The sequence below is a fragment of the Oryx dammah genome, unplaced genomic scaffold (genome assembly GCF_014754425.2).
Source record: "Oryx dammah isolate SB20612 unplaced genomic scaffold, SCBI_Odam_1.1 HiC_scaffold_27, whole genome shotgun sequence".
In the NCBI taxonomy this organism is placed as follows: domain Eukaryota; kingdom Metazoa; phylum Chordata; class Mammalia; order Artiodactyla; family Bovidae; genus Oryx; species Oryx dammah.
The window spans coordinates 7,900,989-7,918,644 of NW_024070211.1; positions in this window are offsets into that span (position 1 = coordinate 7,900,989).

A 17,656-nucleotide genomic window follows, 5' to 3' on the forward strand; every position below is an offset into this window, starting at 1 on the left:
TAGAACCAGAAGGAAGGATGAAGAGCAATGAACAGGGTAAATATATAGGCAAATATGAAAGAATATTGACTTTTAAACCGCAGTAATGTCTTGAAGACATATATTGTTAAAAATATGTAATATGGAATATATAACAGTGGTTATATATTATACATGTATAATAGTGTGGAAGGGTGGAAGAAAGGGTTGTTTGTACTTGGCAAGTAGTAAAATTGCTAATTTAACAACACCTGTAATCATAAATATTGCAATCTCGAGAAGATTAGGTATTATTAGGATAACTATAAAAATAGCTTGAAAATCTAAGCTTCAAGAATACACTAATGCATTTATCTAAGATGCAAGAGGAAAATGGAATTTTTTAAAAATCCAGTAACTGAAAAAGAAAAAAGGACTAAAGGAACAAAGGGTAGGACTAATTGGAAAAACAGCAAAAGGTTAGCTATAAAGTCTATACCGTTAGTTATAGTCAATATAAGTGGGGTAAATAATCCAACTAACAGGGAGTATGAAACTGTTTAATCAAAACCCAATATATGACATTTACAAGAAACAAACTTTATAACGACACAGAAAGTTTGAAATTCACAGATGTAACAGTTATTTCATTGACACAGCAAATAGGAAAGTGGATGTAACCATTATATATATATATTTTTTATTTATTTTAATTGGGTGTAACCATTATAAAAAGCAGGCTTTGAGGCAAGAAGTATTTACCAGAGACAAAGAAGGACATTTTACAATATGTATGCTGCTGCTAAGCTGCTGCTAAGTCGTTTCAGTAGCGTCCGACTCTGTGCGACTCCATAGACGGCAGCCCACCAGGCTCCCCCGTCCCTGGGATTCTCCAGGCAAGAACACTGGAGTGGGTTGCCACTGCCTTCTCCAATGCATGAGAGTGAAAAGTGAAAGTGAAGTCGCTCAGTCCTATCCCAACTCTTAGTGACCCCATGGACTTCAGCCTACCAGACTCCTTGGTCCATAGGCTTTTCCAAGCCCGGAGTGGGTTGCCATTGCAATGCCCTTTTATAATTATGAAAGTTTTATTCACTAGGAAGATACAAGAGTCCTAAATTTATACTCATCTAATAACACAGCCTTGGATACATACAGCACAAGTTAGTGAAGCTGAAAGGAGGAATAGACAAATTCACCATCATAAGGAGATTTTTAACAGCTCTCCCACTAACAGAACAAGCAGGAAATAAACCACACCCACCCACATACTCAGTAAGGAGTAACTCAATTAACTAATTTGACTTAATTGACATTGAACATTACATCTGACAGCTGCAGAATGCACATTCTTTTCAGGTGCACACAGAGGTTTTAGCAGAGCAGTCCATATGCTGGCCCAGAAGGCAAGCCTCCACACATTTCGAAGGAGTGGCGTCATACAAAGTAAGTTCTCCCACTGCAGTGGAACTGAACAAAAATTGGCTTGGGTGAAAGACAGCAAGAGGGCTTCCCTGGTGGCTCCGTGCTACAGTCTCTCAATGCAAGAGACACAGGTTCGACCCCTGCTGGGGGAAGATTTATTTATTTATTTTTCCCCCTGCAGTGGAGCAACTAAGCCCCTGTGCCACAACTAGTGAGTCTGCTCTAGAGCCCAGGAACCGCAACTCGAAACCCTTCCACCATAACTAGAGAGTAGCCCCCCTTCTCCACAACTAGAGAAAGCCTGAGCAGCAAGGAGGATCCAGCACAGCCAAAAATAAATAAAATTTTATATATAGACAGCAAGAAAACTCCCAGAATAAGGAACCAGTTACAGCAAGTTCAACAAGCCTTCACCCTACAGTGAAATTTAAACAATTTAACAGACATATGTGCACTAAGTCAGGAAGCTGTTCTAAGCACTTTTACATATATTAACTCGGTCTTCCCTACAACCTTGTGGGGTGGAGACTATGATTCCCATTTTATGAATGAGGAAACTGAAGCACAGAGAACTTGCTCAAGGTCACACAGCTAGGAAGCGACAGCAAAATCAGAGCCCCGCACTGGTGCTCTGCAGTCTCAGAAGTGCTTCTATATTTTTCTCAGTAGGATGGGCTTGGCCCCGACCCCTGGACTGCCAAGGTAATTGGGTTGCCAGGGTCTTCCCGGTAGCTCAAACGGGAAAAGAATCTGCCTGCAACGCAGGAGACCCAGGTTCCATCCCTGGGTCAGGAAGATCCTCTGGAGAAGGGAATGGCAGTCCACTCTAGTATTCCTGTCTGGAGAATCCCCACGGACAGAGAAGCCTGGCGGGCTACAGCCCGTGGGGTCGCAAAGAGCTGGACACGACTGAGCGACTAAACGCTACTAGGTAAGCAGAGCCCAGCTGGAGCAAACCTGGCCCTGGGATTCTTTCTCTGCGGTGTCTGGCAGGGAGCCGAAGGTAGAGGATCCAGGCCCAGGCAAGCGCCGTATCCGCCGGCCCCCCACCCCACCCCGCCCCGGGGACTTCCTCACCCAGGGCCTTTACCATCTAAGATTGGAGGCAGGAGTAGAAGGGGACGACAGAGGATGAGATGGTTGGATGGCATCACCAACTCCATGGACATGAGTTTGGGTAAACTCCGGGAGATGGCGATGGGCAGGGAGGCCTGGCGTGCTGCAGTTCGTGGGGTCGCAAAGATCGGACACGACTGAGCGAATGAACTGTGAACTGAACTGCGGAGGAGGCGGTGGCCGCGCCTTGGTCCCCGCAGCCCGGCCCCCGCAGCCCGGCCGGCTCTCCGGGCCCGTCGCTCCGAACGAGCGGCAGGGGGCGCAGGCTCCCCAGCCTTTCGGCCGGGCCGCCGCGCGCCCGCAGGGGCCGTGACAGCTGCAAGACCTCGTCGGTTTGGGGAGCCGGCAGCTCGGCTCAGCCGCGTCGAGGGCTTCCTTCCTCTTTTATCAGATCTGTCAGGGCTGCCGCGCTGTGAAGGCGCCTCTGGCCTCTTCCCTCCTTCCTGTGGCGAACCGACGCGCCCCGCGCCGCCGCTCATCTCCGCCCCTGCCGCCCGCCGCAGGCCCCGCGGGCCCGGCTCGCACCCTTTTCGGGGAGGAGGGCCGGGGGGTGCGGGACCCTGCTTTGAGGTCAGGTCGCCGGGGGGCTCTGGTTTGTCCCCCCGTCCCCCGGTCCGGGGCCGCCCGCTGAGCCGCTTCTTGCAGCTCTGCGCACTTCTGCACGCGCTGGGCCCGCGGCGGCTGGAGGAAGCGCCTCGGAAGCGAAACTCTTGGCAGGTTTGGGGGCAGTTGGGACGCGGGGGCCGGGATGCAGCCGACGTTAAGGCCCGGGCCTCCTCCCAGCTTCGCCCTCGCGCCGGGGGCGGACCCCCTACTCCTGGGTCCAGCTCCCGCAAGGTGCCCCGCCCGCGTGCCTCCGCGAGGGGGCTCCCCCCGCTGAACTTCACCCTGACCCCCGGGAGGAGGGCCCCCGCCTGCGAGACGGCCTCGGAGGGGGGACTGTCCTCAAGGGAGGCGAGCTGCCTTTGGGACGGCCATTGGGGGCGGGGGCGGGGGTGGGAAGAAAAAGCCAGCCACCCATTTCTGATCTCATTTCTTATAAGAAATGGACCTGCTTCCGTTCCTTCCAGTGTTTCTTCGTTCTCCGATTTCCTCAGTCAAAGAAGAATAAATGCTTTTCCTTAAACACCATGTGCCCGACTCTTGGTGAGCCCATGGACTTGTAGCCCACCGGGCTCCTTTGTCCGTGGAATTCTCTAGGCAAGAATACTGAAGTGGGTAGTCATTCCCTCCTCCAGGGGATCTTCCCAACCCAGGGATCGAACCTAGGTCTCCCGCATTGCAGGCGGATTCTTCCCCTTCTGAGCCAACAGGGAAGCCCCTGCCAATTACCCGGCTTTATATACGTATAGGTATAAATATATTTTTAATATAAGTAACTGTTTCATCTTTTCAGCTTGTCAACAGTCTCTTGGAGTATTAACCCCATTTTAAAGATAAGGAACATTGAGCATCCAGAGTTTCAGTAATTGGCCCAAGCTCATGCAGTCAAGAGCGGATGGAGGCCATCTGGCTCCAGAGCCCTGGGTTCTGGGCTGTCACCTTTCCAGTGTTGGAAGGAGCTCCAGCTGGGGACACAAGAAGGCTGATTCCGTGCCACTGTGGTGGAGCAGCCCTGATCTTCCCACTGGACTTTTCTCGTGGGGAGTTTGGGAGTTCCTAGCTACACCATGCCCAGCTGCAGTCTCTGAAGTGTATGTAAGTGTGGACAAAGCAAGTGGAGCTCAGGGCTCTAATACCAAGAACCAAGCTTCAGGACCGGCGCCCCATTTCTGTGTGATCGAGAGGGGTCCTGGTTGATAAGAAGGGACTCTGGAAGTCCGGGGAGAGCCAGAGGGGCCTCCCCAGCTCTTCAGCTCAGAGACAGACATGCAACACCCTGCTGTCTGCAGAGGTCACTGTAAACCAGTGAAACCACCCTGCTGCGGATGAATGGGAGAATTCTGGACCAAGGAGGGGCAAGAGAAGAAAAGTCCAGGATCCTCTCCATTCTCTGCCCTCACTGGAAACACTGACATTTCAGTGAGTCATCTCATTCTCTGAAGTCATTGACTGCAAGAGGAACTGTTGCTTATCTCTACAGATGCTCCAGGAATCCCAGGGTCCTTGCCGGAACCTTAAGGTTGCCTAATTTAATTATTAAGATTGACGATAAAGACAAAAATGTCAGTGAAGTGGAGCCCAGCTCACAGGTGCACATTATTGATTTGGTTTATCAATAGAGGGTGCTTTGCTTTTTTTTTTTTTAAGAAAAATTCTGCCATGTTCTGAAGTTCCCTTTCACCTTGGTATTCCAAACCAACTTTCACTATCAGATGCTTTTTAGAAATCCTAGTGACAGCAAGCTGGAAGTACTCCAGCACCTTTGGTTCACCCATGAGTGAACTAAGGATGAGTGACTTGCCCAGGGTCCCGTAGGTAGTTACCTGCAACATGAGAGCTCCTAGGACAGTGCTTTCAGGATCAGACAGCAGCTTTGGCATAAACACCTGATGGCTTCCGGGTTGGGGCAGAGTTGCCACTAGAATCCCTTTTTCATCTCCTTGTTCTTGGCTTTCAGGGAGTTCTACTTCAGGAGGCTTGGGTTTAACATAGTCTTTGGCATCCTGAATCTTTATCTCATATGAAAAAACACTTAACTGTATGATATGCTCCATTCATTTAAAAATAACATTTGGAGCTCCTCCTGGGTTCAAGGCACTGGCTGGATGTGAATAAATGGAGACACGTGATTTCTGCCTTCTGAGACCTTCCCGGGTCACGAGGGAGAAAGACATCTACACAAATAACTAGGCAATAAAAGCAGAAAGTGAGAAATAATTCACAAGCGTCTTAAAAGCATTATTCACTCATTTGCTCACGAATATTTGTTGAACCTATGAGTCAATTCATAAAGGGAACAATTGCTTTTCACTAGAAAAATCGACTGTATCAAGGAGAATAATTTTTTTTAACAGATTTTAACTACTTAAGTGATTATCAAAGTAATTCTGCACACTGAAGACATTTTGGAAAGCACGGAAAACGGTAAAGAAGCACATACACAAGCTTCCCCTAAGCTCCCCAGCCAGAGACAATCCATGTGTGGTGTGTTTTCCCTTCTATTGGCTAAAATTTTTTTTCTTTAAGAAATTGAGAGCTTACTTCCCACTGCAAACCTATTACCACATCGTTTGGAACCCTTGACTGTTATAAGGTTTTTTCACCCAGTGCTTTTAGTCACATGGACGTACGGTAATTGCCTCACCCGCTCCCCAGCTGTAGGTCACTTAGGTTCTTTCCAGCTTTTCATTATAGCCTGTTCACATTGCAGCAGATATCTCTTTACATACATCCATCTTCAGCCGCATGTCAACTTTTAGATTTCGGAGAAAATAATCAGAAATATGAGTCAAAAGTACAAACATCTCAAGAAGATTGATAAATATCACCAAATTATTTGCTGAAAAGTTTCTAAAGAGACAGTAAAAAAAAAAAATGTGAACAAAGTAGGAACATTTTTCAGGCTTTTGATAAAGATCACCGAGCGGCTTGCCAGAAATAGCTCATGAATTTATATGCCCCAGTGCCTACTCGAATGCTATCCCTCTGTGCTTCAGTTAGCAGGGAGCAGTGTCTTTGATAACTTAATCTATCTTATTGCTATTTGCGTTTCTTTGACCTTTAGAGAGATCGAGCATTCTTTCTGCCTCCAAATGTTTGTTAGCCTCTTATATTTGCTTTTTATTAAGCCACTTGCCCTTTTATCCATGAGCATCTTTGTATATGTATCTTCAAAACTGATTTATGTGGGTTCTTTATAAAGTAAGGGTCCTCGCCATCTGTCTGTGGTATTTGTTGCTAACATTTTCCCCCAGTTGTTTGTCTTTTAATTTTGCTTGATTTTCTTAATCGCACCGGAATTTCTTGTTTTTATGTAGCGTGGGACTGTCAAGCATTTCCTCTGTGGTTTCTTCCACAGCTTTGAAGCTTAGAAAGTCCTTCCCCATGTAAAGATCATTTGGTGAAGGGAGTTCCCAGGTGATAGATACAGTGGGCCCTTTGCCAGGTGGCGGGAGGTGACAGTCTGGGGTGCCTGGGTTGGATTTGTTACTTTTTACCGTGCTGGGCCAGATCAGGGACACTTTTTAAGGTTGTGCTGGGGGTTAGGTGGGGGAATCCACTGACCGTTTTTGAGCTGGGAGAGAGCATACAGAAGGAGTGTGCCAGAGTCTGTCTTCAGGATGCTACCGAATACTGTAATGTGTGATTTCTACTGAGAACAGTGTGGAACCTGTTCTGGAAAGCTGGTATGGGAAATCCAAAATTTATAGCTCAGTGAAATTGGAGAATTTTCTCCACTGTCTTCTGAGCCTGCAGCTGTTTGGGGATTTGAAGGTGATATTTCTGATGCTATTACTATCAGCACTGGGAGGGTTCCTCCAGGCCCGCAAATTTCCTTACTTCACAGCAAATTAATACCTGCTGCTCTGTTTGCCCACAACGTCGCCGACACCTCCTGTCCACCTGGCCTAGCTTCTCTCCATGAACAGCCGGACGGTAAATGTTGAGCGCAGGCGCCCGCTTTTCTGCTTAATGAGGACGGCAGTTTCAATAACTGATTCTGCTAGAGAAACCACACTTGAACAACTGGTGAAATCTCTGGGAAGGCGTTATTCTGGGTGGTCAAATTTTGGGTGACTAAAAAGCTTACTCCTTACAGGATCGTATTTTAGTTTCTGGTTAGACCTCCTGCGAAAATGTATTATACCTCTCAGCCCTTTATTCATTCTCTATGACAAGACAGTCTAATATATTCCTAAATGAAATACTTAAAAAGATTTTTAAGTGGCCCAGAACCCCTGCCTCGCAACACAAACATTTCATCTTTTTTCCATCTTGCCTTCTATATGTGTGTTTTTACAGAACTGCAAATCATTGTACAGGCTCTCCTGAAGTTCTTCCCTTTTCATGGCCCAGAAGCTCATTTTCGGTCTCTAGATTTCAAACAGTATCCATACAATGATCATTTAGAGATATTTCGTGTTGAAATATAGTGTGCATACAGACTACAGCATGCATCATAAATGTACAGCTTGATGAGATTTTACAAAAGAAGCATACCCATGATCTAAACTATACAGCCCCCAGTCTGTGGCCATACCACCCTGAATGTGGCAGATCTTGTCTAAACTACATAGCCCCCAGCCCAAGAAGTGAAGCGTTATCAGCGCTTGGGGGCCCCCTGCTAACTGGTCCCGGTGGCGACCACGCTTCCCCTTCCAGAAAAGAACCACTATGCAGACAGCAAAGATTAACTTTGCGTGTTTAGGATCTTTGTGCCAATAAAATCACAGAGAATGTCCTCTTTGGTATCTGGCTTCTTTGGCTTAACACTGTGTTTGTGAAATTCATTGTGTTTATGAAATTCATCGTGTTTGTGAAACTACGGCTATTGTGTGAATAACAGTAGTTTAATCACTGTTTACTTTCGCTGCTGTATGAATTCCATCATGTCTATTGCTCTCAAACAAATGACCCAAATCCTAGTGACTTAAAACAGTGGTGTTTATTGTCTCTCATAGTTTCTATCTGTTAAGAATGTCAAGAGCAGCTTAGCTGGGCAATTCTGGCTCGGGGCCTGTCATGAGTTTGCCCTTGAGATGTCAGGTAGGGCTGCAGTCATCTGAAGGCTTGACTGGGGCTGGCCATCCATTCCCAAAGTGGTGCACTCACCTGGCTCTTGGCTGGAGGCCCCAGGCCCTCTTCGTGGCTTGGGTTTCTTTACAATGTGGTGGCTGGCCTCCCCCAGAGTGAATGATCAAGAGACCAAGGCAGAGGCTGCAACATCTTCCAGGACCTCTCCTTAGAAGTCACACAGGGTCACTTCCACCCAACCCTACTGGTTACTAAGTCAGTTCTATTCAGCATCAAGAAGGGAACTTCACCAGGCCATGACTACCAGGAGGTGAGACTCACAGAGGGCAACTTGGGGACTGGCTACCACATATGGAAAAACTACTCATCATAAAAAGTCACTTTCTAAAGCATCTCCCATCACATTGTTGGGGCTTCCCCTGGTGGCTCAGCTGTAAAGAACCTGCCTGCAGTGTAGGAGATGGGGCAGGAGATGTGTGTTTGAGCCTTGAGTCGGGGAGATCCCCTGGAGAAGGGAGTGGCAACCCACTCCAGTATTCTTGCTTGGAAAATCCCATGGACAGCCTAAGGGGTTGAAAAAGAGTTGGACACGACTTTGCAACTAAGCAACAAAATCACATTTGTCGTGTTGTAAGTCATTTGCTATTGTAGTTAATACCGACACGAACATCTTTATGCATGTCAATTTCTATTTTTTTCTGCTGAAGTAGTTCTTGGAAATACACCCTGGGAAATGGAATTCCTGAGTCAAAAGATCTTAACTTGTTTATGAGTCTTGCTCTATTGTCACCTATTGCTTCCAAAAAGGATCATACTGATTTTCTGGGCTACCAGCAACCAAATGGCTGATGGAATCCACTGTAGCTTTATCTGCATTAGGCATTAACGCTTCCAGATAAAACATTGTATACAGAACATAAAAATGACCTTCTGTCATCAAAAGGCTTGGCAAACAATAGCTGGAAGGGCAGCTGTATTGTGAGACACTGGTGACTCTTCTCTAAGAAGCCCTGGGTAATGGATACTCTAAAGCAAACTGGGTCGCTTGTTTGTTTGTTTAATATGTGTCAGGTCTCAGCTGCGTCATGCGGGATCTGTCGTTACAGCACACAGACTCCCTAGTTGTGGCACTTGGGCTCCAGGGCAGGCAGGCTCAGTTGTTGTGGGGTTTAGCTGCTCTGAAGCATGTGGGGTGTTCGTTCCCACACCAGGGATCAGACTCGTGTCCCTTGCATTACAAGGTGGATTCTTAACCACTGGATCGCCAAGGAAATCACCAAACTGGTTTTGGAGCTGCATTTTTCTGCCACCTCTTGGAGAAGCAGCATGGTGAGTGGAAAGTTGCTTTCACTCTCAGCATCCCCATCTGTAAAATGAGGATTAAGGCACCAAACTCCTGGGGTCGGTGTGAGGATTGAAGACATAATGGATGAGGGGTTTCTATGCTTGCCATGTAATAGGCACTCAACAAATATTGGTCATCCCCCTTGCGCCCTCTCCTATTCTCTCTTCTTGTTTAACAAGAGTCACACATTTTACCTTCATTTGGATGAATTACTTCCTGCGATATGTCCTTGGTTTCTCCTGGAGGGGGGAAAAAAAACCAGTAATTTTTTTCTAATTATAACACTGATGTGTGCTCACCCAATAAAAATTTGGAAACTGTGGGAAAGTACAAAGAAGGAAATAAAAATTACCCGCAATTTCACGCCTCAGATCTGCCACTGCGAACATCGGGGTGTGTCCTCGGGGTGTTGGGGCTGCTGCTTATTCTCAGAATTCTAAGATGTGGCTCCAGGCCAGCGTGGCATCACCTCTGTCCGGGCCCCGCCCCAGAGATGCCGAGGATGGGGTGTGCTGGAGCGGTCGGGTCCCAGCTGTGACTGGCTCCCCCGCAGCGGCGTCACCTTTCGCTGCTCACGGGAAGCAGATAGGATTTCGAGACATCCTCACCGCCCATGGAAAGCAAGACCACGTGGGGCAAGTCCTGTGGGGCGAAGGGCCGTCTTTGTTCTTCCCCTTTCCTCTGCAAGGCCCTGACCAGACTCATCCAGACTCGGGCACTTCCTGTCTCCAGGCCTCGGTTTCCTCATCTGTCCGGTGAGCCGCTGGGCCTTGATTTGCAGGATTAGCCCTGGGGGTCTTGGCGGGATCTGTGTCACCTGAACACATGCGCATCTCCTTTATTCCTCTGGCGCCTGTCCCTTCTCCTCCTTAGAAGAAGATGGGTACCTCCCCAAGCTTCAGCTCATGCTGCCACCTGGACCATCTCCAATCAGGCTCCTCAGTTGCTCTGGGAGTCTCAAGTCAGGCAAGGAGCCCTTCTGAGAGCTCCACGAGGAGGAAAGGGAACAGCCTTGTGTACAGGCCTCTGTGCTGACACAGTAGCGTTGTCATGGTGCCACTGGTAGAGAAGCACTGCCCAGGTTCAAATCCCAGCTTTGCCACTAACTGTGTGGCCTTGGGTAAGTTCCTTAAAGAGCTGTGTCTCACTCATCTGTAAACCAGGAAGGATGAAGATGGTAATGTGTGTGTTAAATTGTATGTGGATTAACTGAGTTAGTATGCCTAATATCCTTGGCATGTGGTACGTACTGTTATTGTTCAGTTGCTCAGTCATGTTTGATTCTTTGCAACCCACTGGACTGCAGCACTCCAGGCTTCCCTGTCCTTCAGTATCTCTCAGAGTTTGCCCAAACTCTGGTCCACTGAGTCAGTGATGCCGTCTAACCATCTCATCCTCTGTCACCACCTTCTCCTCCTGCCTTCAATCTTTCCCAGCATCAGGGTCTTTTTCAATGAGTTGGCTCTTCTCCATTGGGTTATGGAACGTCAGCATCAGTCCTTCCAAAATGAATATTCAAGGTTGAGCCCCTTTAGGATTGACTGGTTTGATCTCCCTGCAGTCCTATGTGGTTATTGGTATTACTACACTGTTCAGAAGGTAGTCAGTGATCTGAGATCTGTGCTGTGTAGAACTGTAAGCAGTTTCCAAAAAATGCAAATGTGATTGACGTGGAAAGTGAGTTTCTTCTCCGTCACCTACTCTCACAATCCAGAAATAACCACTGAGACTAGATCGGTGGGCCACCTTCCAGAACATATACAGGGACTGTTTTCTCTTAAAGGCATTACATATTCTGCAAATTGCTTTTTCACTCAGGATGTTATTGAACATACTTTCATGTCACAAGGTGCAGAGACATGGCTGTGAAATTTATGCCTCCAACTCCCTGTAAATGGACAGTTTGACTATTTCCATTTTTTGACTATGCAAAGTACAGCTAGGAACATCCCTTTTTAGAGTTTCTCATTCCCAAAAGAGTACCCCGGGAGGAGGGGCTGAGGGGCACGAGCTGCTCATTGCTCCTACCCTGGGAAGGTGCTGTCAGTGCTAGTGAGCGTTCTGAGTGGATCTGCTGTGTCACCCTGGGAGGACCCCGTCCATGTCCCCAAAGGAAACAGGAGTCCGCCCAGGAGGGTCCCTCCTGGAGGTGAAGACGGCAGAGCACGTTGAGGAGAGGACGGCGGGCCCTCAGATGACTCGAGAGCCCCTTTCTCACCATCCCCTTCTTAAAAATTATTATTTAAATAGTTATTATAAAATTATCAAGCATGTATAAAAGATGCAAGACTAGTCTAACAAATATGCATACAGTAATAGAAACAGTGTCAGTCGCTCAGCTGTGTCCCACTCTTTGCAACCCCAGGGACTAGAAAGTCCAAGGAATTCTCCAGGCCAGAATACTGGAGTGGGTAGCCTTTCCCTTCTCCCCAGAATCTTCCTGACCCAGGGATCTAGCCTGGGGTTCCTGCAGTGCAGGCGGATTCTTTACCGACTGAGCCCCTGGGGAAGCGGACGTACATATATCTACCATTAAATGTAACGACTGTTGTCACTTGGCCGTGTGTCTTTTCCTCATTTATATTTTACCTTTCTCTATCTCTAGCCCTACAGTTTGGCTGGAATATTTCAAAGTAAGCTGTAAACTTCACAACATATCCCTCCCAAATAACATTCATCTGCTAAGAATATAGATATTCTTCTATATAACCCAAGACTTGAGGAAATTAAAAAGCATTTCCTAATATGGCAACCCACTCCATTGTTCTTGCCTGGAGAATCCCAGGGATGGGGCAGCCTGGTGGGCTGCCGTCTGTGGGGTCGCACAGAGTCGGACACGACTGAAGTGACGCAGCAGCAGCAGCAGCAGCAGCAGCAGCAGCAGCCATATCATCTAATAATAAATGGATTTTCAAATTTCCCAAGTTGTCCTCCATATAAAATAATTTTACAAACCAGGCAGGCTCCAGTGACCCAGGGCTGGATGACAGTCCTTGGCAAAGGCTGATACTGGCCCTGTGATGGGAAGTGGCCTGAGCTCCGCAAAACCCGTCACTACCCGTGTGGTGCTTTTGGAAAGAGTAGAAAACATGGCCCTTGTGGGCACAGCTCACATGCCAGTGTGCCTGGCTCAGTGGAGGCAGGTTGGATTCCAGCCCCAGTGCCGGCGACAGCACTTGGGTGGCACGCAGCCTAGGCAACTGCATGCGGCCACCCTGACCGGGAGGGGCAGTCCAGTCAGCAAGGCAGGGCGGAAAGCTTCCAGCCTGAAAGTGAGCAAGGCAGTGGTGGCCAGCGGGCTCCCTCCCACCCCGCGACTGCAACAACAGCAGCAGTGTTCACTGGGCATCTCTCTGTGCTGAGCCCTGCACTGGGCGCTGCCTCGAATTCTCTCGCGTTGTTTCATTGGTGTCAGTATTACCCTCACTCCAGGGGTGAGAATACACGCTTAGAGAGGTTCGGTTGTTTGCCCAAGGCTGCACTGCTCATAAGGGGCTGAATCAGGGCTCCATCCTGGGTCTGTTGGCTCTTGGGATTGTGCCTTAGGAACTGTGGCAGTTAGGGGCCCAGGGGCGCATTCCACAGCCAGGACCTTAGGGGTTCCGTTTCATAAGTCCAAAGTGGGGTCTGTGTAGTCAGGTTCGAATGAGGCCCTCTCCACCCACTCCGGGGCACACTCATGTGCCCCCCACCCCCACCGTTTAGGAACCACTGGGCGACAAAAACATCTGGAAATCCAGGGCCCCGCCCTCTCTTGGCAACCGTCGGTGGCTGTGTGCTGACCGTAGGTCCCCAAGGCAGAAGTCCCCACCCGGAGGTGCAGAGGGGCGTCAGGAAGGCGGTGGGGATTCTGTGCTGAGGCCACAACAGGTCCCAGTCTTGTCACTGCCCCCTCCCTGGGGCATCAGACACGGGCCAGGGTGGTGGGAAGGAGGTGAGGTTGGGTGTGACCCACAAAGGCACTCAGTTGTCCTGGCGACCCTGCCAGCTGCATGGCCCCTGAGAGACTGGGGATCGCGGCTTGCCCCAGGCTCCCCCAAAATGCAGTGATGTTGCTGGTTCCTCTGGCTGTGACCATAACTGGGGCCTGGGGAGCCCTGGAGAGGGGGGTGCAGATGCTGAAGTCTGCAGCCCTGACAAGGCGCCCCTCCCCGCAGGCCCCAGGCCATCTTCTAGACAATGAACAGTTTACCACCCGCCTGCCCAGAAGTTGGCTCGCAGGGATGTGGGTTCTGACGGGCACTCCCTCTTGGCAGAACCCGTTGTTAACTTGGATGAATTGACTACATGGCCTCTGCAGTCTGGGTAGGTGCTTGAGAAGGCTGGGGTGCGGCCTTGAATAATTTCAACTCTGCACTCACCGGCCTGGGACTTGCCAGGTTACCTGTTCTCCAGAACAAACATCAGAACCCGGAGCTGTTTCTCAATTGTCAGATAAAGTGATGTTTTGTATAAAGGGGTCCTAAAAGAAATCAGGCGCGACTTCAAGGAGATCCACAGCAGACCCAAAAGACACCTGGATCGTGACTCCTGGATTGTTTGTTTTGGAGGGAGAGGCAATTAGAAATTCTTGGCTGCTGCCTGAGCTAGGGAGGCTCGGGGTGAGGCGGAGGGCACAGGTTTGGGTGTGCAGGAACCACGCTTGGTGTGGCCAGTGGGAAGCGTCAGACTGAGTTACAGAGGGTGGGAGGAGGGACCCCGAGATTCCCAGAGAGGAAACAGCCTCGGAGTGGTCAGGGGTGACCCCAGGGTCACACACTTCGGGGCAAATCTCCTAAATACAACTGAGCAGACACCAGACATCTTTCCAGGCCACTCCCTGTCGCTCCTCCTGACAAACCACCCCCTCCCCCACCACCCATGTCAGTGGTAGATGCTCAGAATCCATCCTCAGGGGACCTGGGAGTCCCTGCTCTCATCCACGTCCAGTTTTCCTTTCTGACTGCTGTCTAGGTGACCTGCGGTGACTCAGGCCTCACCCCAGCTCCCTAACCCTAGTGTGGACCCTCGCTGAGCTCCTTGGATGGGCCTGGTCTCTGCTGGGACACTGCTCAGCGACTCCTCCCTGATCCCTTGTGCTCCAGCCTCCTCAGTCTTCTTCCATCTCCCTCACCTCTCCCCACCCCAAATACAGGGTCTCTCAAGGTCCCTGCTGATGATAATACCATGACATAAAAACAGTATCTCCCATTTACCGAGACTGCACCAGGCCCTGCAGCTAAGGGCTTGCAGGTCTCATCGCGCCTCAGGCCACTCCACGTGGGGAAAACTGTCTCTTCCTGCAGCCCAGGGGGTGGGCACTGGCAATTGTGGACACTACCCCCCACCCCCAACCCCCAAAGGAGGACCTTCTGATGGTTTTGAAGGTTTGGTCAAGATGTGTAGATAAGTGTGAGGGAGAGAAGTGGAGCCAGGCCCAGCTCCTCCGCGCTTTGGGAGGGGCAGGGGGACAGGAAGTGAGACCCGGCTGTCCCCGCGCGGGTGACCCTGCCCTGGAGGGTTCTGACCGAGGGAGTCTGCTTGGGATGGTCCCAGAGTTCTGACCTCGCGGGTGTCTTTTCTCCCCAGCCCCTTTCTTCTGGGACCAGTTCTGTGTGTGTGTGTGTGTGTGTGTGGCACACGTGCGTGTGTGTGTGTGTGTGTGTGTGTGAGTGTGTGTGAGTGTGTGGCACACGTGCGTTTGTATCCACCGTGATCCGATTTCCTGCATCTCGCGACTCGCCATCCCCTAGACTTTCCGGAGTCGTCCTCGTTAGCGGCCGCGCGCGGTTCGTCGTGTGAGGGGATTTAATGCGGCTCGTAAAACACCGGCTTGACGATGTTTGCTTTCCCCCACTTTTCTCTCTCCCGGCAGCCGGGGTTTCTCCCCTGCGTTTGGCCAGATCTATAAAATAAATACATCCACTGCACGGGAGGAAGTGACCTTCGGGTCTGGGGCCCTTTTTAATGGGGCCTGAGCTCTGCTGACAGCTCCTGGCTTCCCGGCTTTACCCGCTGGGGTAAAGCCTCGCAAAGCCCTCCAGTCACCCCCATTTCTTGCTTGGAGTTACCAGCTGAACCTCTGTTATAACTTCTGACAGCTTTGTGCTTTCTTTCTTTCCTTTTTTTTTTCTTTTTTCAAGTAATAAAAAAATGTCTGTCTGTCTTTAAGACTGTAAAGAACCCAGACCCGAATGTCCTCGTCTCTTTTTGTCTGAATGGCCTGCACTGTCTTGGGGGCAGGTATGGATTTATCATCCTCCTCTGGAGTAGGAATTGCCCCTGTTGGAATCCTCTACACTCCTCCCATCCTCAGCGGGGAGCCTTCGCAAGAGGCTTGTGTATCCATCTCAGGAGTTGGGTGTGTGTCTGAGGACGTGTGTCATTTCCTTGAAGCAGGAAGTCTGGCTTGCTGCGGGCCCCTGGCAAAGGTTGAGTGAATGAATGAGCAAATGAATGAAGGAGTGAATGCATGATTGAGTGAGTGAGTGAGTGAATGGGTGGGTGGGTGAAGATGTGCTGAGCAGTCTGTCCCCACATGGGTAGATCATCCCAAGGGTCACCCTATTTGGCTTTCCTGTGGCTCCACCCCTTCCTCCTCTGTGACCTGGGGCAGTTGTCGTTTCTAGAAACTTCAGTTTTTTCATCTGCTGACTGGGGATATCACCTGCCTGTTTCCCATCAGGGGCTTGTAAAGGTCAAGGTAGAAGGCAGGAGGGAAGCACGTCCTGGAAACACCAGGACGTCTGTGAGACAAAGTGTTGATGGGAAAATCAAGTTCAGGCCAAGCCATACAGGATGGTGATGCTCATTTTTTTAACTCACCGCCCCCCGCCCCCCGCCCCGCCGTACCCCTTCCCCTGCCTTATCTCTCCAGATTCGGTGGAACGGTCTGGAATGGAAATTACTCACCAAGCCAACAGCGGTTGCTAGGAGCTCATCAGCTTTATTTGCAATGTTTTGGTAACAGAAACGTACTGAGGTTGTACTTTTGTATTGAAAAGCTTTTAATTTATTTGCTGAATAAATAACATTAATCATGGTCTCCACTGATTGGACTCTGGCTCTGTAGCAGACTGTGAGGGTTATTAAGATGTCCCTTTTCCAGGTGAGGAAAACAAAGCCCAGAGGAGTGGGTGACTGTCCCAGGGTCACACAGCCAGGAAAGGCTGAGGCCGATTCTGGCCTCCTGCACAGCTTACCCCTGGGGGACAGTCGGTCCCTAAGCAAACCTTGACCACAGCAGCCCCTGGGTGACCTGCTGGGCAGGGCAGGGCAGGACTCGAGCGGCTTCCTGGCACAAGGTGAGAAACAGCTCACAGAATGTGTCACCAGGGCCAGAATTCACAACATCCTGTCGGAGCGGGCAAGGGTTTTAGCATCAGAAAGACAGGCCTGTGTCCCGGTTCTGCCGCTTGCAGGCTGTGTGACCTCAGGCAGTTCCCTTCACCTCTCTGAGCCTTTGTTCATCTTCAGAAGGGATGAGAAACCACCTGCTGCTGGGCTTCTGTGGACTGAATGTGTGGCGGACCCGAGGGCACCGTGTAAACTGCCGAGCGCTACATCCATATCACCCCTGCTTTCGTGCCTGGCAGGCCCTTCTCACAACAGGCTGAGTTCTGGTCGCCCGAGGTGACCTGCGATGCTGGGAACCGACAGGCAACCCGGAGGCCAGGGAGAGTTTGCTGCGGTGGTGACCCGGCATGGGCTGGAGGGTGGGCGTGGGCGCTGAGTGGGCGGCCAGAGAAGGCCTCTGGGGAAGGTGAGCTCTGACCGAGGCCAAGACGTGGGAGGTCAGCGTGGGAAGCTCTTCAGGGGAGTGCCCAGGCAGGGGACTGCCCCGAGGAAGGGAAGAGCTGGTGTGGTCGAGGTGCTAGGAAGGCCAGGGGAAGGAGAGCAGAGAGAGGCTGGGGGCCGGGCTGGAGCTGGAAGGCCTCGTGCGGACAGTAGATGGCTTTCCCGGGGTGCTCATGTGCCTCCTCGATGTCCCCCATCCTCAGCCAGAGGCCCTTCGCAGGGGGCTTGTGTATCCATCTCAGGAGGTGGGCGTGTGTCTGAGGACTTGTGTTATTTCCTGGAAGCAGAGAGAGGCTTTCCTGCTGAGTAGGGGGAAGAGCAGGAGCGCCTTGGGCAGGGCTGCTGGGAGGCGGGAGGAGGAGACAACCGTCCAGAGGCCTTGGTCCCCGGGAGCGGCCA